This window comes from Alexandromys fortis, unplaced genomic scaffold (assembly GCF_014885135.2).
Source record: "Alexandromys fortis isolate MF-2015 unplaced genomic scaffold, M_Fortis_MF-2015_v1.1 scaffold_144, whole genome shotgun sequence".
In the NCBI taxonomy this organism is placed as follows: Eukaryota; Metazoa; Chordata; class Mammalia; order Rodentia; family Cricetidae; genus Alexandromys; species Alexandromys fortis.
Window position 1 is genome coordinate 1,681,324 of NW_026068021.1, and position 23,431 is coordinate 1,704,754.

General features: G+C 40.8%; 1 protein-coding gene and 1 long non-coding RNA gene across 2 annotated transcripts in view; both read right to left on the reverse strand.

Moving 5' to 3' along the window:
• The window catches only part of LOC126514336 (uncharacterized), a 34,987-nt gene extending 28,965 nt beyond the window's left edge, over positions 1-6,022 (reverse strand). Inside the window, exon 1 of the long non-coding RNA XR_007595553.1 lies at positions 4,519-6,022. This is a non-coding gene — a long non-coding RNA (uncharacterized lncRNA). The remainder of the gene's footprint in view (positions 1-4,518) is intronic.
• The window catches only part of Sdk1 (sidekick cell adhesion molecule 1), a 961,631-nt gene that overhangs the window by 933,282 nt on the left and 4,918 nt on the right, over positions 1-23,431 (reverse strand). The window lies entirely within an intron of this gene.

Here is a 23,431-nt window from a genome sequence, read left to right on the forward strand (position 1 = left end):
CATCCCTGGCTGGGTTTCCAGATTACATGAGAACGGGAAAGGGGGAAAAGTAATCCGAGCACTACCTTTCACCTTTCCGACTGTCCGTAGAAGGTGATGCCACCGCCTTCCCAGCCACGATGGGCTGTCTCCCCTCTTAAACCCCCAGGCAAAATAAAGCCCCCTTGTCTCAAGTTGCTTTTGTTGTGTGTTTGTTACAGCAAAGAGCAAAATGACCGCTATCCCGTCAAAGAAGGAGATGGGTAACTGGCACAACCTTCCACTGCTCCAACAGCACAGCACTTGCTACAAGTGCTGCAACAGGCAGATCCCAAACTGCTCCATTTCAGACTAGACATTGTGACTATGATGCGATCCCCTCCCTGTGTTCCATAGTGAGAAGAGCCGGGAAAACAAAAAGTTGATCTTGTTGGGCCTGCTCTAGACCTTTTAGGAAATGACCTTCCCCATCCTAAGAGAGAAGTCAGAAATACTCAGTACAAGCAGGACCTGGCCCTGCAATGCTGCAGTGAAGATGGAGGAGCTACATGTGGCCTCAAGAAGCAGGGTGGTCCCTGTTAAAGAGCCAGAGAAGAAATGGCAACCTCAGCCTTACAACCACTAAGAAGGGAACATAACCAGAAATAGGAATGAGCATAGAAATGGGTTTCTCCCCGAACTTGCAAGTCTTTTACAATCTACCTCAACACTGACCAATAACACTAACCACATAAAAGATTCTTTCCATCTTTTACAGCAAACTATAGAAATTTAAGAAGTGTCAGTAGAAATGGTGACAAAAAAAAAAGAGAATTATATAGTATACTTGTGCATACATTCAACAAACAGTCTAGGGACTGTGCCACATTCAGAGACTATGGCAATGAACACCATGATCCTGTCTCCTAAAGTTCACAACCTGTGTTGAGGAAGGTACAAAATCAGGGAAAAGCCCAGCAGTGTGGGAGCCAGACAACTCTTGTTATAGACAGCATAGAAACAAGCAAAGGCTGCCAGGAGGCCATGGTGTCTGAGCAGTAACTAAGCAGTCAAGGTGGAATTTGCCTTGGCTGGATGGAATGAGGGGAGAGTGTGATGAAGTGGCAGCATTTGGAGTTAAATGACCTTCAAAGAAATGTTAAAGACAACATGGCTGGCAAGGAGAAAGCAAGGAGTGAAGGAGGGGAACTACTGGAAAGCTAGCATTCTGGGAGAACCAGAGAAGCTGGGAGGACCATGCAAAGCGGGAGACTAGCTCAGCATATGAAGATCCTGGAGCACTACAGTAAGAGTCATCATAGACAAGATGGTGGAGAGGCGGTACTAAGGTACAGTACAATGATCAGACTCAAGCCTGGGACAAAAAGATGCCATGCCTGTGTAAGGAATGACAGCTGACAAAGATGAGATGACATGGGAGAAAAGGTTAGAAATGAAACCTGGGAAATACTTAGACTTAAGACTTTAAAGCAAAGAGGAGAAATATGCGTAAAACAAAACATGAAGTCACCTAAACTCAGATGTTAGTGATCGAGCTTTCAGGAAAGAGCAGGCTCTAAGAAAGACAACCTCTGATCTCAAGAAGCATAGTGCATACAGGAGGATTTGTGAATCTTTACAATGCAAGAGAAACGTTCCTGAGTACTAGGACACAGTTTCGGGAAGCATTAGAACGCAGTAAATACTGTACCTAGATGAACCAGGGACCTGTGAAAGAGAATGTACCTGTGTTAATACTCCAGCAGGGGAAGTGTGTAAATAAAGGCAAGAGGAAAACAGAATAAAAGGAAGTAGTAGCCAGGAACAGTTACTGGAGTTCACATTATGTAAGTCACTCTTTGTAATTATTGCCACTGTAGACAGAAGTATGGTGTGAGAAAGAGGTAACAGCAAGCCACAGAAGGCTGTGGCAGGAGAGGGCCACTGTCCCCTAGTGTGCTGCAGATCTTTCTCAGTTCTGCTATGAGCAAGAATCTAACCCACAATGATAGACCACCTCAGTGCTTAGGGTTTTTTTTTTTCTTTTTAGCTAAAGATAATACAGTGTATAGAGATAATGTGTTGGGTGCAGCATATACCTCTTGTATTTGCCATTGCATACTCTGGGGTTTTAAAAACGTGAGTGCCAGGATCAGAGGCAACCTGTGCTCTATATGACCAATCTTTGCAAGAATGAAGAAATTATATAAGGCAGTAATAGTAGTAAAGAAAAAAACTAACAGAGTATCTTTTGAAGATGCAATGTTTAAAAGACTCCAGGAGTTTGAGGCAACAGTAGCACTTCTTCCATAATCCCATCCTATAGCAGCACTAGCACAGCATTAAACTACCAGCATGTGGGACAATTCAATGAAACAAGGAGACTAGAGGCAGCCAGTGCAAGAGCATCCACTCAGTGAAACACTATGGGCAAAGAGAGAGACTGAGGCAGAAGAAAAAAAGAACAGGAATCTCCACATGCTAATATGGAATTTCCATACTGCACTGTTATCTTTGGAGAAAAAAAAATTACAGAAAGATGGTGTATAAAATAAATGCTATCTTCTATGTAAAACTGGAGGAAATAAAGCACCCGTGCATGCAAGTGAATACAGAAAGAATAAGCAAGAAATTGCTAGCAGAATAGGAGAAAATATTTACATAATGGCTTAGTACCCACAGTATATAAAGGACTCCTGTGATCCAACAAAACAACACAATTTTAAAATAGGCAAATAAGTTGAACAGACATTCTTCCAAGTGGTCAACAATCATATAAAAACGCTCCAAATCATTAATCACTGTGGAAATGCATCAAAATCACAGTAAGATGCCACTTCATATCTACTAGAATGAATAATGTAAAAAGGAAAACACATTTTGTCAAGGATATGGAGAAACTATAATTCTTGTCCGTTGCTAGTAATACTATAAGACTATCCAAGTCACTCTGGAAGATAGTCTGGGGAGATGACTCAATACATAAAACACTTGTCCCACAAGTGTGAGGGACCTGGGTTCAGATCTCAAAAAGTCACAGGAAACTAGAAGCAGTAGCATCCTACAGCAAGATGGGAGGGAGAGACAAAAGAATCCCTGGAAGCTCACACACCACCTCATCTGATTTATGCAGCTGCAAACAACAGAAACCCTGTCTCAAACAAGATGGAAGGCAAGGACTGGTGCCCAAGCTTGTCCTCTGAGCTCCATACTCATACTGTGGCAAGTACATGTACTCACACATATGAACATGAGCATACAAACACAAGCACATACATCATAATCTGAAAAGATTGTGTTTTAATATGTATTTGTTTCTATTTTCTGTGCATGGATGTTTGCTTGCATGTACGTCTGTACACGACATGTACCACTGCCATGTGAAGGCTGAAAAGGGCATTAGATTCCCTAGACCTGGAGTTAAAGATGATTGTGAACCACCATGTGGGTGCTGGGAACTGAACCCAGGTCCTCTGCAAGAGCAACAAACACTCATAATTGCTGAGCCATCTCTCCAGCTCCCAGAAAATATTTTTTAAACTTAAAAAATGGAATTATGACCCCAAATTCCAATCCCAGGAGTCTATCAAAAAGAAGAAACAAATATTCCAGCAAATATATCAGCATGCACATTAACATTATTCATAATGACCAAAGGGCAGAAACAATGCCAAAGCTCGTCAACAGATCAATAACAGGTGCAGGGCATCTACACAATGCAATGCTGAGCCATAAACAGAAATGAAGTACTGACATGCACAATATGGACAAACCTCTGAAACAGGATGCCCACTGAAAAGAGCCAAAAAAAAAAGGCCTGATATTAAATTGCTTCATTTACATGAACTATTCAAAATAGGGAACTCCACACAAACAATGCCAATTGGTGGTCGCTAAGAGCTGGACAAAGTAGAATAAGGAAAGAATGTCTAATGGGCATGAGGGCTTGGGAGCTGAATAAAAGCGGTTACTGCGTAATACTCAGGGAATATCTAATGCTACCAAAGTGTTCATTCCAAAAAGTTAATTTTATATTATATGAGTTAAACTTCAATATCTCTCTCTCTCTCTCTCTCTCTCTCTCTCTCTCCGTGTGTGTGTGTGTGTGTGTGTGTGTGTGTGTAGATGCATAAGCATGTGAAAGACAGAGGACCACATTGGGTGTGTTTCTTAATCACTCTCCAGTTTATTTTTGAGGGAAGGTTTCTCACTGGACCTATTTTGGCTAGCCTGGAGAGCCAGCAAGCTCTAGTGATCCACCTGCTTCTCCAACCACCTGCTTCTCCAACACTGGGGTTACATACATGTGCTCCCTTGCTCAGATTTTATGTGGGTACTGGAGAATGGAACCAGAGTCCTCAAACTCATGCAGGAATCACTTCATAAACTGAGCCATCCCTCAGCCCCTGAATCTCTGGTTTAAGTTTCATTTTTTTTCTCTTGTTGCAACATGAAAAATGTTTCCTTGCAAAGTAACTTCAGATACTGTAAAATGCAACTGGAACTGTTGGGGTGGGGGGGAGAAGGGAAAGGCAGCTTCATATAAATCATTATACTGACCTAGTATCAGCTACACAGTTCTGAATCACATGCCTTGGGTTCAGTCTCCAGAGCAGTGGCACAGCTCCACTCTGAGCAGCCACCCAGGATGTATCATCAGTGCCGCACTCTTAAGAAATTCAGTACATTCTGAAGAAATCAACTCAAATTAAATGACCCAGAAAAATCAAAGAGGACTTTGTAAATCATTTTCACTTTGATTGTGAGGCTTCCACAAATTCAGAAAGTACCACAGTATCTATCATCTGTGTCAAGAATTTGGGAGGGCTTTTATAGCTTTTGTTTTCTTTTCTTTTTAAGACTTTCAGTTTCAAAAAGATATTTTTTCATGCATGGTTAAAACTTAATTTTCATGCCAAGAGCCTTTAGTTGATGAGCCCTGAAACTGTCTTAAGATTTGAGGACTACAGTATATCCCCACATTGGCACAAAGTCAGAGTTCAGAAGATGCAATACAGACATTTCAAGAGTTCCATTAACTGTGTTGGTCAGAGTCTACAGGTGACATTCAAGTTTAGCAAGGTTTAAGACTGCTTGCTCTCAGCTGACTTTTCTGAAAGCCACCTTCTATCTGACAGTATACTAACACCTTTAATTCCTAAGAACCAAAGTCAGTATTTTTTTAATTGTGGGTAAGCTTAGCTCTATCGTTAAATTTGCTCTTGTTATATAAGTAGCAAAAGATACATGACAAGTCTTATTCCCTTTTTTAACAAGATGAGTAGTGAGCAAATTCTATACTTCAAATAGGACTTAATCTAGGATAACCACAATTAATACTTAAACAGAGCAGATGCTTAGAATATATAAGATCCCAGATTCTAACCTAGAAAGACCATGAACTCGCATCATGGTTGGATTTGGTTTGATTTCTAATGACTTATTTGTGAAGAACAAAGGCTAGTGAAAATGCCTCCTCTATCTTTAGGGTTTCTGCAGATGAACCAAGGGAAAAATCAATATTTAATAAGGTAGTTTTTGAAAGAATGAACTTTGACTCAGAAATGCATAAATTGGAATACTAAGCAGTAATTTACAGTAACATGACCTCTTCGTCTATATAATATAAAAACACACTTTCATTTTGCTTATAGCAACACTCTCCACAGAGTTCAAGGTATGTACAAACTGAGAACTCAAGAAGGGACAGGGTGAAATCACAATATAGTGGTGGCACCCTTCTTTTAATCCCTGCATTCAGAGACAAAGGCTGATCTACATAGCAAGCTCCAGGCTAGCTACAGCTACATAGTGAGACCGTCTCAAAATGCATGCACACACACAAACACACACACATAGTATAAGTAAGAATTAAAGGAAGCTGTAGCTATAAAGAAGAAAGGGATCTGAAAACTAGAATTGAATCTACAGATGGATGACACTTGTACCCAAGTGTGAGGGAGGAAAGAAGGGGATACATGCACAAGGCAGCCCTGGAACTCACTCATCAAAACAGAAAGGAGGAGGAAGCTAACCAGGATAGGCTCTTTCAAAGGACTGAAAACTGACTGCCACTCCTCGCCATCAACACCAGTTCTCGGCAATCCTATTAGTCAGGTAAATTCATTTTCTCTCAAAAAGCACAAAAATATAGTCTAGTTCTCATTTTAAGTACTCAAATTTTCAGGGAAAAAAAAAAGACAAAAAAAAAAAAAGGCCAATGGATGAGGAAAGCAAATCCTTAATATTGAAGAAGAAGCAGTTACAACAGCCATGAGATCCCCAAACAAAATATTCCAGAAATGTTTCAAACTACACTACATTCTACTTCCTTCACTGACTGCGGCTCCAGAAAAGGAATCTGAGTGAGCAATAAGCAGAGCAGGAACATGCAGGTGGGCCAGAGCTAGATAACCTTGAGAGAGGGAGACAGATCCATCCTCATCAGAGCAGCATGCAACAACAAACAGGGAAACCCGGCCATCAAACAGTACATGCATGTATCCAACAGGATGTGAGCCCACCAGACAGGAAGCCAGAGTGCTAGCACTCACCGGGAGTACTGCTGCGCTGTGCACACCAGTCTGGCCATGCCACAGCAGCAGAGGGTATGGAGGGGTCACACTGACACCCTCCCAGGCATTCTACCTCTCACAATCTCAACACGATTCTGGGTGTACCAGTCCTGATCCCAATAAACATGACAGCCTTGCAAGCCCCCATCAAGTGGCCCGGAGAAAGGGTAGGCCCTTCTTACAGCTAGACACTTGCACAGGAACATCGGAGCAGCCCTCTCATTTACACATCACACTCTCGTATTTCACACACACACACACACACACACACACACACACACACACACACCATCCAGAACACCATCCTACTGCCAGAGTCCTCACACTTACATTAATTTAACAGTGGGGGTTGTCCTGTTCCCCATTCCCACCCAGAGACCCTCTCCCTCCTAGCTGTCCCCCAGGAAATGGACTTCTTAGGCCTCAGACAGGCCCACAGTGGTAAGGAACGTCTGTGACATCTCAGGCTACATTCATCACTCTCTGCCAGCTATCTGCTCCTGACTTCAGTTCTGTCCCTGCTGAAATCACAATCACAAGAAGGATCATCCTGTCTGGTGACTTAAATTAAATTTGGCTGCAATATTAACTGACTCTGGAGGACCAGCTACAGAAACATTCCTGCTCTGCTGAGTTTCCATACTAAGCCACAAACAATACCTTGATTAATAAGACAGCAAGGGGGATACGATAGGTCAGTGAGGCCATCAACAAGAGGAGAAAATGTGTAGCACGTGTTGGGAGAGGGGGAGAATATTAGCACAAACAATGGAGCAGGCAAGGTATATAAGAGGGTGACAAAACAGGTGACAGGCAACGCACACACCTGCTGTGCACTTCATTTCAGTTGAGGAAGGAGAAACACATTAGGGACTCATTTGATCTGATAAATGGATGAGCACAATAATCACGGTGATTTATTAAGCAGGACACCACACTAAGTGCTTTACATGCATTATCTCTTCTAATCCTTACCAAAACCTCGGGAGAGATTAACTTTTTTTTTTTAAATGACCTTCTAAAAGCAAGTTACAGTGCTCACCCAAGGTCACACAGATCATAAATGGCAGGAGCAATGATAGGTCACAATGACAAGACACATCATCAGACGGCTTAGAACTACTGATAGTATGTGTGCGTGTACATGTGGAGATCAGAGCTCAGCTTCAGGGTCATTCCTCAAGACATTTTTGTTTGTTTGGTTTGTGTTGGTGGGCTTGGGGGGTTGGTGTTGTTCTTTGGTTTGATTTTGTTTTTCTTTTGAGACAGGGTTTCTCTGTGTGTAGCTCTTACCAGGCTGGCCTGGAACCCATAGAGATCTGCCTGTCTCTAAATATGGAGTGCTGGAATTAAAGAGGTGCTACCACCACCCAGCTGTTGTTGCTATGCTCAGGAAGCACCTCCCTCTGTAAAGGGTTTGAACATCATTTGCTCAAAAAAAAGGAGCAAGTCTGGCACATTTAAGCAAAAAGAGGGAAACACTGGAAAACAAATAGACAAGGGGAGAAAAAAAAGCACCAGGTTTCAGGGATCTGCATGGTTCTATAAGAACAAGCTAAGAAATGCCAGGACAAAGAAATGGCTGGGGTATCTTCACTCTTACCAGCACAGTTCTCAAAAATAAATAGATAAAAGATAGATAGATAGATAGATAGATAGATAGATAGATAGATAGATAGATAGATAGATAGATAGATAGATAGATAGATAGATAGATAGGACAGACAGATAGATAGATGATAGATAGATTCACTTTTGTGAACCCAAGGCCATCAAATTGTCACCTATACAGCACTCACACCTGAAGCTCTAATTTACATTTGTTATACTTCGATTTTTGAGTACTATACGTACACATATTCAGATTTAAGTTCACTCCTTTTTCATGCACAATAATATTTCAAATTTTTGTGCATATTCCTGTAAAAACTTGAATGTACTGAATGGGTTCAATATCAGTGTTGTTATTGGGAGAATTTGACACTAGAATCAAAAAGATTACACAGGCCTAACCAGAAATCAATGGTACAAATGTGTTTATCAATCCATCTTTCAAAGGAGTTTTTTGCTGTTGTTGTTCTGCCAAAGAGCCCGTCAAGACAGTGTGAGCCTTTTTCAAGCAGAAGAACAAAATAAAGCCAAAAACGGCTAGTTAAGGGCTCTCAAATAGTGGAATTTTTTTTTTAAATACCCACATCCCAGTTTCCCATTCATCCATTCTCAGTGAGTAAACCACATTCTTCCCAAAACCCACAGATTCACATTATGGTAAATATTTCTAATTGCTTTTTGCAATTTAAAAGTTTTAAATGATTCTGTTTAAAACACAAACTATTAGAAATGCAGAGACAAACAGCATAAGCAGGCTGGTCCATTCGTTCAATCATAGTACATCATTTTATAAATTAGTGACTTCTAGGCCACTTTCCACTAGTGTTACCTTCTCATTGCTTTTCTAACCTTTATGTTTTCTATTATATGTGATATTCTTATTTCAGAAGTGATCTAAGTTCAATACAGAAAAACAGAAAGCAGAGAACAGTAGTAGGACATAAGCCACCTCACTCTACTTTTCCAAGAGAGGGAAGAGAGAAACTTGTGTTCGGAGGAGGCTCAGGTAAATCCCAGGGGCCAGCACAACACAAAACTTAGAGCAGCTGACTTTTCATCAGATTACGTATCATATATACTGATGAACATAAGACAGTCTGTCTCAAACAAGGTAGAAGGTAAGGACCAACACTGAGGTTGCTCTCTGATCTCTATACCATCCCTGGGTCTAGCTAGCAAGGCAGCCTAGCCTACTAGGCAAGTTCCGGGCCAATGGGAGATCCTGCCTCAAAAACAAAAGGAGGCAGGGGGAATTCAAGGTTTCAAGGTGCCTCATGGTTTGTCTCTGCCCTCCTCCACAGGTAGACACATATGCACAAGTATGCATCCACATCCCCATATATGTTACAGGTATATACATACAGAAAGAGAGAGATACAAGATACAGAAAAGGGACAATGTCCAAAGCATTAAGAATATTAAATAAAGCATGTGGGAGAATTGTCTATATTCTTTCAATTATGTTTTCAATAAATACTTATTGGCCAGGACCAGGCAGGAAGTATAGGCGGGATAACCAGACAGGAAGTAGAGGCGGGGCAATGAGAACAGGAGTATTCTGGGAAGAAGGAAGCTCTTCCCAAAGTCCTGCCCAGACACACAAGAAGGAAGATGTGACCTGCCCCACCAAAAAAGGTACCAAGCCATGTGGCTAACATAGGTAAGATTAATGGATTAATATAAGTTACAGGAGTTAATAAGAAGCCTGAGCTAATGGACCAATCAGTTTATAACTTATGTAGACCTTCTGTGTGATTCTTTGGGACCTAACGACTGTGGGAACTGGGCAGGACAGAAACTCCAACAAGCAGACCCACATGTTACAAAAGCATATTAATATATTGCATGTTATATTGCATAAAGTATTCCATAATTTCCTTTCTCAAGTGTTTTGGACTGTCTTCTCACCTATTAGAATCATTTCTATATGTTCTGTCCTTTTAGATACCAACACAAAATATAGTCTTCTTAAGTGTTTTAAGAGTCACTGTGGTTCCCAGCTAAATCCTTGGGCAGCTGAGGAAAGGGAGCCTGAACTGGCCCTATCCTATAGCCATACTGATGAATACCTTGCATAGCACCATAGAACCTTCATCTGGCAATGGATGAAGCTAGAGACAGAGACCCACACTGGAGCACTGGACTGAGCTCCTAAGGTCCAAATGAGCAGAAGGAGGGAGAACATGAGCAAGGAAGTCAGGACCACAAGGGGTGCACCCACCCACTGAGATGGTGGGGCTGATCTAATGGGAACTCACCAAAGCAAGCTGGACTGGGACTGATGAAGCATATGATCAAACCGGACTCTCTGAACGTGTCAGGTAAGGAGGGCTGACTGAGAAGCCAAGGACAATGACACTGGGTTTCGATCCTACTGCATGTACTGGCTTTGTGGGAGCCTACTCTGTTTGGATGCTCACCTTCCTAGACCTGGATGGAGGGGGGAGGACCTTGGACTTCCCACAGGGCAGGGAACCCTGATTGCTCTTTGAACTGGAGAGGGAGGAAGTGGGGGAGGGAGGGAAAAGCAAATGGGAGGAGGTGGAAATTTTTAAGTAAAAATAAAAAAAAAGAGTCACTGTGAAAGAAGTCAGGAAAATGTAAAACCTCATTATCCTGGTCAGGGTGACCTGCTGTGGACACAGCAGGAACAGAGGATTCTAGCCAAACCAGTTTCTTCCCATCAGGAGGGAAAGAAGTCAGGGTAGACTAGCACTCTCCAAATAACCTCTCTAACTGGTATGTGACATAATCCAGAGACCATGGGAAATTTTGCTTTAAAGGGATGAAGGGTTGCCAGTAGTATCTCATGTGTGAGTCACCTGTAAACCCAAGAAATAGCAACATACAATGAAAAATAGAGTTAAAAAATAAACTCAAGAGACGGAAGAGATGAGAAGGCTCAATAGATAAAGCATGTACTGTAAGTGTGAAGACTGGAGTTTGGGTTCCCATCAACAACATAAAAGCCAAGTCTACCTACAATCCCAGCACTCCCAGACAGATCCTGGGGGCACACTGGCTGCTGTACTAGCTCCTGCATTCAGCAGGAGACCCTGGATGGTAAATGGGGATAGCAATCAAGGAAGACCACCAACATCAACCTTTGGTCCCCAGACACACATATACATGTGAACATGCATACATACACATGTGCACACACATACACATGCAAACCAGCATAAATTATAACTTGAAAATTACTATAAAGGAGCTAAGCATAGTGGCACAAGCCTGAGGAAGGAAAATCTAGAGCTCAAGGCCAGCTTGAATTAATAGTGAGACCCTATCTCGAAAATTATCTAGGACTTGCTATAAACTATTTGTGCATTGTCTCACAATCTTGATTCAGAGTCAAAGCTGCAGACCATCCATGGTGTCCAACACGTTATACTAGATTTCAACAAAGCTCAAAGTTAGGAATTGGTGAGAAATCTGTAGAGGATGCTGCGAAGGACAACCCTCTTTTTCTAGCTGGTCCATCACATTCCTACTTCCAAGTGATACTCTGAATGCTAAGGTTCCACTAGTTGCCCTGTGAAAGCCTTGACCTCCCTGATTCCATGCATCATACAAGCCTTCCAGTGTACCACATACATGCCCACTAAACCATCTGCACCATGACAGAAAAAAAAAAAAAACTTCATCATCTCATATTATCTTTCTCATAGTGCAATTAACATCTGAATTAGCTTCTACTCACAGTTATTAAATTGCAGTTTAATTTAAGCAAATTATGTATAGTTGCCAGCTCTGGTGGCACATACCTGCAATTCTAGCTGCTGGAGACTGAGGCAAGAGAAACCTGCCTGTGCTACAGGGCAAGTTCAAGTCAGTCTGGGAAACTTAGACCACACCTAAAAATTAAAAGTAAAGAAAAGGCCTGGGAATATAGCTTTTTAAAAAAAGAAAGAAACTGACTACATAAACTGAACTGGGGAATTTCTATTTCTACTGTGATGAGCTCAAGAGTTGTAAGCATCTGCTCAAAACATTAAGGGTCAACTGTATCATTTGCTGTATATAATGTAGTTTGAAAGGATACAGTATAAAATGAGAAAAATTTAGTTAATTACCATATGCATTTTTCATACTTTTACCTGGTGAAAATATAATCTGCTATTGAATTTTAAAGGATAAAGTATATTGTTGCTTGCCAGAATCACCACATATAACAGTGTTGCAAGCTATAGTTACTGCACTGCAACACAGTTGCTAGCTATGTGTCTCTTTAAAGCATTACTCCTTCCAGCTAAAACTGTATATCCTTTAACCAACATCTCTATGACTCTACCTGCCCATCCAGTTCCACTACCCCTCACACTCAGTCATTTTATACTTTAGGAGTAGAAATGCTAATACAGTCATCCTTCAGTATCCAAGGTGATCGGTACTAGAATTACCCCCACTCACCACCAGATATCAAAATCTACAGATACTCCAGGCCCTTAGAGAAAATAATGTACTGCATACAGCTTATGTGCCTCTTTTAAAAGACTTAAAAATCATATTTCTTATGAGACCTAATACAGTATAAGTACAATGTAACAAGGTATTAATATTAAATTGTTTAAGAAATAAGGGGGAAAATATGTGTGAATGTTTGGTAAATCCACAACTTTTCATCTATGGTTGTGGTTCACAGACTCCATGGATTTGGATTTGGCTCCCCATTAACAGTGGCACTCATTAACATTGATACTCATTAACTAAGGTACTCACTCTTGTAAACCACAAGGTGACCGAATTAACTTAAGGTTGGTGTGGATACATAGTTTCTTATCATTTAGCTACTTGGAGCTCATGCCCCTGATTTCAAGTTCTTTCTTCATGAAATACAACTTTTAGTAGTTCCTCTAAATACTCTATGAGTTATCTACTTTGCCTTTGTTTCACTCTTACACTTGAATTTTTTTTATGGATACATATCCCTAGGTCAGTTGTTTTTCTCCCTCAACACTTTGAAGATATTTCATCATGTTCTATGATAAATACCTGCCATTTTAAGCATCTGCTTACCTGAGATTGGTTGTTTTCTTTTCTAGTATTTCATCTAAAGTGTATCTATCTATGAAGTTGTTTTTATCTTTCTTGGGGCCCAATGTGCTTCTGGAATCTAGGAACTCATAAAAATTTTCTAGGAGCCTGGTAAGATGGCTCAGCAAGAAAAGGCACTTACTGTGCAAGCCTGATGACCTGGGTTAAATCCCAGAACCCAAATAATGGTAGAAAGACAGAAAAGTTGTCCTCTAGTCTACACACGTGCTGTGGTCTGTATACACCCACCCACATACATCATATATAATAACAATAATAATTTTTAAAATCCTGCCCATTGTATCTTCCAGCAGTATCTTCTGCTCTCTTTCTGAACACTCATGGGAGGCGATATTGGAAGTTCTCATTCTAAAGTTCATGAATCTTTACCACTCATTCTCTATCTCTCTATCCCTCAGTACTGTATTCCAACCAATTTCCTCAAATCTCCTTTAAAAAAATCAATAGTTTTCTCTTCAAATATATCTACTTGGCTGTATAACCTACCCATTGAGGTTACTTTTGAAAATTTAATGACCATAATTTTCATTTATAGAAGTCCTACTTGGTTCTTTCCCAAATCTGTTCTTCACTTTCTAATCTGTTCTTTCACTGTGGTCCGTTTTAATCTCTAGTAAATTCAAATTAAATCATCTCTTTCAGAGGCCCTACCATCCCTACCTCCTGACACGCCCTCTTCTATTTGTAACATCTGCCAGCTCTCCTTCACAATGACCCCTTTCCACGTGAGTCTGGGACATGCCTGTACTGCAAGCGCATCTATAGCATGAGCTTTCTTCTGCAAGAGCCATGGCTTTTCATTTGCTCTACAAGACTGTTTCTCGCTTTGGAGCACTCAATTATTTTCCATAGTTCTGAACCATACGTTGTGTTAATTTCTTGTTATACAAATTGCGCTGTAAAAAAAAATGCTAAATTTGACATATGCACATCCCAACTGTGAGTTTCAGGTTTTGAGATGTCTTTTTCTCCTAATTGTCACAACCCCCAGAAAACAGCAAGTTTCTGTGTACTTTCCCAAACTAAAAGGTAGATTTTTTTTCATTCTCTTAATAGATATCATAACCCTTTAAGATTTAATGCCTCAACTCCATTTTCCAGCATTATAAAAATGTCAGGCCAAGTCTTTTGCTCTCTTACAAAATACCCATCACTTCCACTACTGCCCTTGGGTACTGTCTCAGGTTTGAGGTTACAGACAAGTCCCCAGTACAGACCTAGTACAAGCCAAGATTGTGTTTGATTGTTTTTGTTATATTTTGCCCACAGCTTCTCTGTATTTACAGCAGCGTAGAGATTTAAGCTCCCTATGCCAGCTTTGGTAGTAATGTCTCTGCAAGCATTGGTATGTAAGAAATATAAAACTGAAGTAACATAACAAAATTGTGATAATACTTCTCATTTAGCCATGACAACAACCCACATTTTATTCCCAGAATAAATATTTTTAACTTTCTTTTTATTTAGTCTTTGCATCTTTCACATCATGCCTACCCACCCACATGCCCCCACCTAAAATAAAACAAAATAAAATTTAAGAGAAAGAAAAAGGGAAGAGAAAAAATGGAAAAATCTCATCATGGAAACTGTGGAGTGACACAGGGAGTCATAAGTCGACCCCTTTATCCATACATCTTTACATGCAATAGTTCATTGCAAAGACTCACTGGTCTAGTTCAAGACCCCTAGTCTCTTCTGCACCATCGACACTGGGTCCTCACTGGGACTCTTCCTGGACATCCTGTTGTAGCCCTGTGCCATAGAGATCCAGCAGTCCTGAGTCCACAGTACCAAAATACACACACACACACACACACACACACACACACACACACACACACACACACACCGGTGCTCCAGAAGATCACAGATGGGGTGATCAGCCTTACAGCTCTCCCCTGTCTTTGCCACCAGAGTGAGCTCTCCCCCATTGCCCCGGCTAATTCACTCCTTGCAGCAATGGGCAAAGGTCAGGGCCAGTTATCAGGCTTTCACGTCCTCAGGGTCAGTTCTCTCTTACCTATCTACTGTACTGCCCAGGTGAGCTGTAGCAGCCACTCTCCTGAGTGCTGCAGCTGATGAGGGGCACAGTGAACATATTTCAAACTTAGAAAAAATATGTATTACCAAGGTGTTTTAGGGTCATCTCCTCACTGTGCATTCCAAACACCCTACAGTTTTTCTTGAGGATTTTCCGCAGTAAGAGAACAAACTCTCAACTCCACTTGGTCCTAGCATATTCATTCCGTGATCAGCTTTGTGCTGTTAGAACCCAACAATACTATCCTAAAGAAAGATCCCCAATCCACATCAAATCAACAAAGCCAGGAGCCATTTCTTGGTGTCCTTATCAGTCACATCTCCACCATAACACCATTCAGGATGTTCTATGATAGTACCACTACCATGCCAACAGTTTATTATTTCTATATTATCACATCAGTTCCCATCACCACACTCTTTCTCCTTGCAATTTATCTAGTAAACCACAGCAAAGCTACTATTAGTATAATGGCTCTTTAGTCATTCCAATTGTTCACAGTGCCACTCTGTAAGCAGAAACTCATTAATCCCCAATACTATGGAGCCAGGGAGTGAATAAAGTGTGATTCCTGTCTACTGAAGTGTAAATAGCAATAACAATGCCAACAAAGCAACACTTACTGACTGAATGCTATGTACTCAGTAAGACCTTAACACCTTCTTTGTAACCATATCAACCGATCCTCACAACAGCTATATGAAAAGGGTAAAATTAACAATCCTTCAAGGCAACAAAACAAGATTTAAAGATGATTAAGGGCTTGGAGATGGCTCAGTTGGCAAAGTATTTCCTGCGCAAACACGAGGGGCTAAGTTTGTACTCCCTGAACCTATACAAAAAGCTAAGTACGGTAGCATGCAGCTATGATGCTAGTTCTGGGGAAGTGGATCCCCTCACTAGCTAATCAGCACAGTCGGATGGTAAACTCCAGTTGGTTCAGTGAGTGACCATTTCAAAAAATTAACATGGAAAGTGATTGAGGAAGACACTCAACGTTGACTTCTGGCTTCCACAAGCATGTGTGCATACACAGGGACAGGTACACAAGTAAACACATTGTGCTGGCTAGTTTTATGTGAACTTGACACAAAATAGCCACCTGGGAGGAGGGAACTTCAAGTGAGAAAATGCTTCCCTAAGATCAGACTGTAGGAAGCCTGTAGGACATTTTCTTAGTTAGTGATTGATGTGGGAGGGCCCAGTCCTTTGTGGGTGGTGCCACCCCTGGGCTGATGTTCTTGGATGCTTTTGGTCATGGTGTTTTGTCACAGCAATATAAACTCCAACTAGTAAACACACACACACACAAGACTAAATAGCCCACCCAAGTAGCTGAGTCAGCTTTTGTTTCTGCCAAGGCCGTTCTCCTAAGCAATAAGCTAGTGTCTCCACGAATAGCTATACCCAAAGTTTAGGTTACTCCGCTAATTCTGAGCTCAGTTTCTGAACATTCAGGGAACCTCACACTAATGTGTTCAAAACCTGGATCATGACCACACTGCCCAAGGGTCCAAGCTCAGGGACAACCATGTTCACCAACTGATCTTCCTAAGAGGCCTGAATGTGACCTGTGACACTTCCTCATTCATACTCCAATGTACTACCCAACTCTACTTTGTGCCCCCTAAATCCTAAACTATACTCATATCTCTAGTATTTAGGCCAAATCTGCTATCCCCCCTCCACCTCTACAGTTGCCGTTTCTCAATTTTCTATGGTCATCATTCTAGTTTCTTCCATACAATCTTACTTTTGCAATACATGAGATGTTTTATTCTCCCTTGAGATAATAATGAAAATACAAGCCTGACCCTGGCACAGTAGTACAGTAGTGCTTGTGGGTTATCCCAACTCGGGAGGTTGAAGCAGATGGAATGCAAGTCCTAGGTCAGCCTTGACTATACAGCAAGATCCTGTCGCACACACACATACCAAGACAAAACAAAAACAAAACAAAACAAAACAAAACAAAACAACAAAAAAAAAACAATCATTTCACAAAACCTGGGCTCAGGACCAAAGCTTTCAGTCAATCCTTATTTGAGGATCTGAAACTAAAAACACAAAGACCAACAACAGCTAGATTTCAGCTGTGCAAAGAAAACCATTTTCAACCACTCGAGATGACAATGGCACAGAAGAAAGAAGACACACGAAAGAGGCTGTATCTGAGGGTTCGAGTGGGTAGGCGGACATAACTCCGCTACGGTGACTCAAACCCAGAGCCTCATGCAAAACAGCATGAAGGAAAGTTAAGTCTGGGACATATCCAAGTCTGTCTTAGGTGGCATCCTGCTAGGCACATTATTACTGCCTTGGAAATATCCAATAAAATCTTTTTTCTTTCTTTTCTTTCCTTTCTTTCTTTCTTTCTTTCTTTCTTTCTTTCTTTCTTTCCTTCTTTCTTTCTTTTTATTTCTGTCCTGAAGAAATTCAGGCTGAGTTTCTAGTTAGTACACAGGAGACTTGCCTAAGAAAAAGACTCTAAAAGAGTCTAAAAGAGATGACAACAGCGGGAGGGGGAATAAGCCTGTGAGGCAAACACAAAACATATTCTACTTAAAGCAAAAGCACCATTATCCAGCAACTACATAAATATGTTCAACGTTTACAAGCTCATGACCTCCTTTCAAAGGTGTTACAGAAAATGCTTTGGGGTAAAAACCATGTTTGTTTGTTTGTTTGTTTGTTTGTTTGTTTGTTTAATGTTCTGCAAATTATTGCTGCTTATACTGAGAGCTATGGAAAAGCTGAAAAAGAATACAGAGCAGAAGCAAGGACGACACAGGGACAGAAATGAACAAGCCGCATCCCTGGAAGCTCATTTCTTTCAGGAATGGTTACTACATGTGCTTGTGTAAAATAAATAAAATCTTTCTCTAGTGGCATGGCACCTCTATTCAATTTCCTGATTGTGATCTTATATTGCCAGGTATTATCAATTCATGATGGTTTTAGCCCAAAAATGCATATATAAGTATACTGAGAGATGGTATGCAACAGAAATAAAAAAAATAAAGCTGTGGAAATAACTGCATTCTATACAAACACCTTTTCTGTTGCCATCTGGTGGTTCGTGTATAAATTTGATGTTGCCATGCACCTTACAGAAGAGCTTAGTCAGGAATAATTTCAATCTCTCCTGCATCACATATACCACCTGGAGACAGTCAAGCTACAACTGCCCTTCAGTTTGAAAATAACTTTTTCCTCAAAAGAAAACCACCACAAACATAAAGTAATTCTGGAAAAGGTCATTCTCACCTAAGTATGATCAGTTATACCTGTGTCATACAAAATCCCTTCCTAACCCAAACCCGACAAGTGTTCCCAGGTTCAGTAGCTAAATTACCACCACCTATTATTATCAGAAGTAACTATGTGCTGAAGTTCCCCCAAATAGTCATATTCCTCCCAGAGCTCAAGCATTCTCTGGTTGCTACTATTTTTGCTTTTATTTTATAAAGGCCATTCATCTTTGTTAAACTGAGCTTCCAAATTTCTCACGGTAAAGAATCAGGTAGAGTACATAGAAAGTTCTAAAGGAGAGAAAAGACAACAAAACACTATACCTGAGAATAACATTGACTAATAATTAGTTCCAGAGTCTCCTGTAGCCTATCATCTAAAAGCCCACATCCTCGGATGCAGCCCTGTCCGTTTAAAAATAATAACTGTTTTGAACACAGCAAAATCTAACTGGTGTGATGGCTTAGCAGGTAAGCATGTACTGTATAAGGCTGACAACCTAAGACTGATCCCTGGAAACCATAGTAGGAAGAGAGAACCCATTCCTGAGAGTTATTTTCTGGCCTCCCTCCACTGGCATGCTGAGCATAAACATGCCACCACACATGCAGGTGTGTGCCGATACACATGTGAATGCAAATATATCTGATGAGGGATTCCTCTTTGTATGCTGTGAGTATGATTGGTTAATTAATAAAGAAAACTGACTTGGCCTGATAGGACAAAAGAATAGAGGTAGTCAGGGAAAACTAAACTGAATGCTGGGAGAAAGAAGGGCAGAGTCCGAGAGTAGTCATGTAGTCCCGTCAGAGACAGATGCTGGTTGGAATTTTGCCGGTAAGCCACAGCCACATAGCAATACACAGATCACTAGAAATGGGTTAAATTAAGATGTAAGAGTTAGCCAATAAGAAGTTAGAGCTAATGGCCCAAGCAGTGTTTTAAATAATATAGTTTCTGTGTGGTTATTTTGGTTCTGGGTGGCCGGGACAAACAAGCAGCTTCCTCCTACATATATCTGTGTACATATACACAATAATAATAAAAATTAAAATAAATAAAAACATTAAAATAAAAAAACATTAATTAGGGGCTAGAGAGGTGGCTCAGAAGTTATGGATGCTTGCTGCTCTTCCAGAGGAACAGAATTCAGTTCCCAGCACCTATGTCAGAAGGCTCATAACCCTGTACCTCCAACTTCAAGGAACCCAATGCCCTCTTCTGGCCACCAAGGACACTTGCACACACATGGCACTCACACATACACACACACTCACACACACACACAAATTAAAACTAAATTTTTTAAAACACTAAAGAAACCATAGTCTGACCAGTTCAATAAGCTAATTTCCACAGATCAGTAAATTAATAAATTTACTTGACTGACAAGTCAGTTGTCAAGAACTTGAATTATTTAATTGATAGCTATTAACTTCTCTAGACACTGTATATCAATGGAATGGCAGCTAATCCTGTTAAAAGTGAAAAATTATTCTAGAGCGAATTTTAAGTAATTTTTAAATTACTGATGGTCACTGTCCAGTAAATCTAAACATCCTCATGGCCATCATTATTCCATCTCTGCTTAAATTTCTCACTGCATTAATTGCCACCAGATTTAGATTCGTCATGCTCTTTCTTCTTCCAGCCATTTAGATAAATACATGTCTCCTATTTTAAGAATATTTATTCCTCCAAACTTCAGGCTTACACTGATAAATTACGGCACTAATTTGTTTTACAGAACCTAAAATTTTGAGCATGAACCATTTTCGGGCTGTAGTAAATCTATCACACATTAGACAGCAGCACCTAAGGAGAAATATTACATTGCACCAGTTGTCTTCAACACTATATATATACCCTGACAATGGCGAAGCGAAAGGAAGCAGTTCCTAGGAGCTAAGACATATGGAGTCACAGAACCCCAGACAGCAGGCACACTTAGAGACTCTGGAGACACCGAGAAAGGATATCAACACAGAAAAGGAGAGAATCAGAGCAGAACGACTCTGAACATCTACTCACTCACTAGTCTAAGCTCCCACCACCACCACCTTTCATAGTGGGAAAATACACTCAGGAGAGGCTAGCAGGCTTGCTCACACTGCAAGGTGGTTTCAAATGGAGATAAAAGACAGTGCTACAGATATTTAGCCCAACACTTTTCTACCTACCACAGTCATGTTTCTACGAAAGTTTTAGAGAAATTATTCTCGTTCCCACAAAGTGGAAGATGAGGCCAAACTGATGCCATAGTCTCTAGCTTTGGAACTGCTTGTCATGAGTCAAACCTTGTACCTACCAGAATAGCAAAGGTATAAAAACACAGCAAGGTTCTGGAGTTGTTTATTTGTTTGTTGTTCTGTTTTGTTGTTGTTTTATTTCTACAGACTGGGGAGAGAAAACCGTATTAATGTAAAAGCTGTAAAACTAGTATTTCTCCAGAAGGTCTCAGGTGTGAGACCCGTAACCAGCAGGAAGGTATCTACCAAAGAACAGAAATCTGCGTTCCAGGGAGCCACTGAAAAGCTTATCACAGGGATTAAGATTACAAATGTTTGTACACTCTTATTAAAAGAGATGCAAAACTTAGGGGGAATTTCTAATGTCTTGTAGAAATGCTGAAGTCAAATTAATTACATTAAAGGAAACTACAAACTTAGAATGTTCATAGGCATTGCTGCTTACTGTAACTATAAAGCGAGCAATGGTATGCATATTAAAATTTTATTTTTAAATAATTCACTGACTGTCTACAGCACACCTTTCGAACTATGTTCAAAACCACCCTCGGCTTTACTCAATGGGACGCATGGGGTCCTCTCTCTCAATACCATTTTTGCTTAGAAAACCCAAAGCCAGAGCCTATACAAACCTCAATGCTCCTCCTTACCCTGTGTCCATTCCACATGATTCTAGTGAGAAGATATCACTAACCTGACCTCTGTGACCCATAAACACTGTCAGAATGAGGCAGTGAAGTACCATACAACCTAAAACTCCAATTCCATTTGGTAATCAAGACCCAAGCGCTCTTAGAAGGGAAACCTAAAACTTAATTAACTGCAAAGCCTGTATCATGTAGACACCAGCCTCATTCGCAGTGTCCACTTTGTCTGAAGCCAGTATGTAGGATACAGGACTTCCCAGATGGGTACAATCCCATCAAGTGGCTGAACTTAACTGTTTATTACTGTTAGAGAACACACATGCTACTGCAAAGCAGTAACCAGAAGATCTACTGGTGCCTTACAGTCTCCACCTCTATAAGCCTTAAATTCAGTGCACATAAAAGTAGAAAAAAGAATTTTCCAAATGTTCTCAAAAAAAATGTTTATTCCTGGTGGTCCATCCTAGCATGGCAGCACACTGCCCACTTCACTGGAGTTCAAGTTATAGCGTAGAAAGGAATATAGAGGCAATACCAAAATGGCAAAAACTATTTTATTAGGGGACAGAGTTTGAATACAGAAGATGGTGTGCACATTTCTCTTCTCTGAATTCTCTAATATGATTCTATTGATCATGGCTGTGAGGTAAACTGAGTCACGGTCAGGTCAGTCCAGAGACTATTTAGAGTTTCACCCATCATCTTTCTGCACTACGGATCTGAGCGCTCCTATTGTCTTCTCTCCTTCCAAAGGAAGACCTAAGCTCTGTTCACAGATCCTGGATCTGGCTTTTCTTTCAGGCTCCTCCAGCACTCCTCCTGGAGCCTTGAGCAAATCAGTTAACACCTCGATATGGAGATTCCTCACAGATAACAGAACAAAATGCTACCTTTTCTCAGGAGTTGTTCGGATCTGTGAGATGGCTCAGTGGGCAAGAGTGTTTGCTTCTAACCTGACAGCCTGAGGTCAATCCCTGGGACCCTCGTGGTGGAAGGAGAGAAACAGGCCTCACAAGTTGTCTTCTGTCCTCCACACAGGTGCTGTAGTATATGTAAATGCACATATAAATGTTTTTCTAAAAAACGGGGGCATGTGAAGAAACTCATCCTGGGTTCATAAGGACTATGAAGGTGGGTTACATGCAGACCTCATAGAAAGGGACAAGGAGTTACCCAATCAATGACGAGCGGCCCTCTGTTAAATGTGCAGGGGTCTGGGGAAATTCCATTTACAAGCCTCTAGTGAAGCAAGGTGTTCTGGAACCCATGCTCAGGTTCAAATTCAAACTACAGAGTTAAGGAACTGGTCCAGAGGGTAAGAGAAAGAGGGGACACAAAGCACATCTGGATTAATGGAAAACAATAGAAGGGAGACTAGACTTGCAGTGACCTCAATTAACACTGCTTTGTTATTTCTCCATCAAACAAGTGGCAGAAAGGACAATTAGCAGACTTCATTCCCGTTTGGGAAATGGCATGAAGAAAGTAGCTCTCAGACCACAGGAGAACAGGGTAAGAGTCCCAGTAAATTCAGTGAGATTATGGGATTAGCAATGCAAGGATGGAAACAAAATAGAATAGGATAATCTCACATGTAGAACCCCTTTCTTTACAAAAAAAATGTATGGGTGTTTTTCCTGAAGGTATACATGTGCACCACATGCATGCAATTCCCTCTAAGGCCTGAAGGGGACATCAGTTACAGATGGTTGTGAGCAGTCCTGTGTGCTCTTAACCACTGAGTCATAAAGTACACCGAACCCTTTTTCTTCTGAAACCTAGCAGGTCTGGGGTGAAGCCTAGACAACTGTATTCCTTAAATTTCACCAGCAATAAACTGGGTTTGGTGGTACATGTCACAGAATCCAAGAACTGGGGATGTAGAAACCGAAGGAATTTCAAGGTCATCCTTGCGTACACAGTGAGTTTGTGTGGGGAGCCTGGGTCACAGGAAACCCTGTCATATAAATAAATGACACTAATGATTCTAATGCAATCCTAGGGATAGCACAAGTCAGGAGCTGAATGAACAGTTTCATT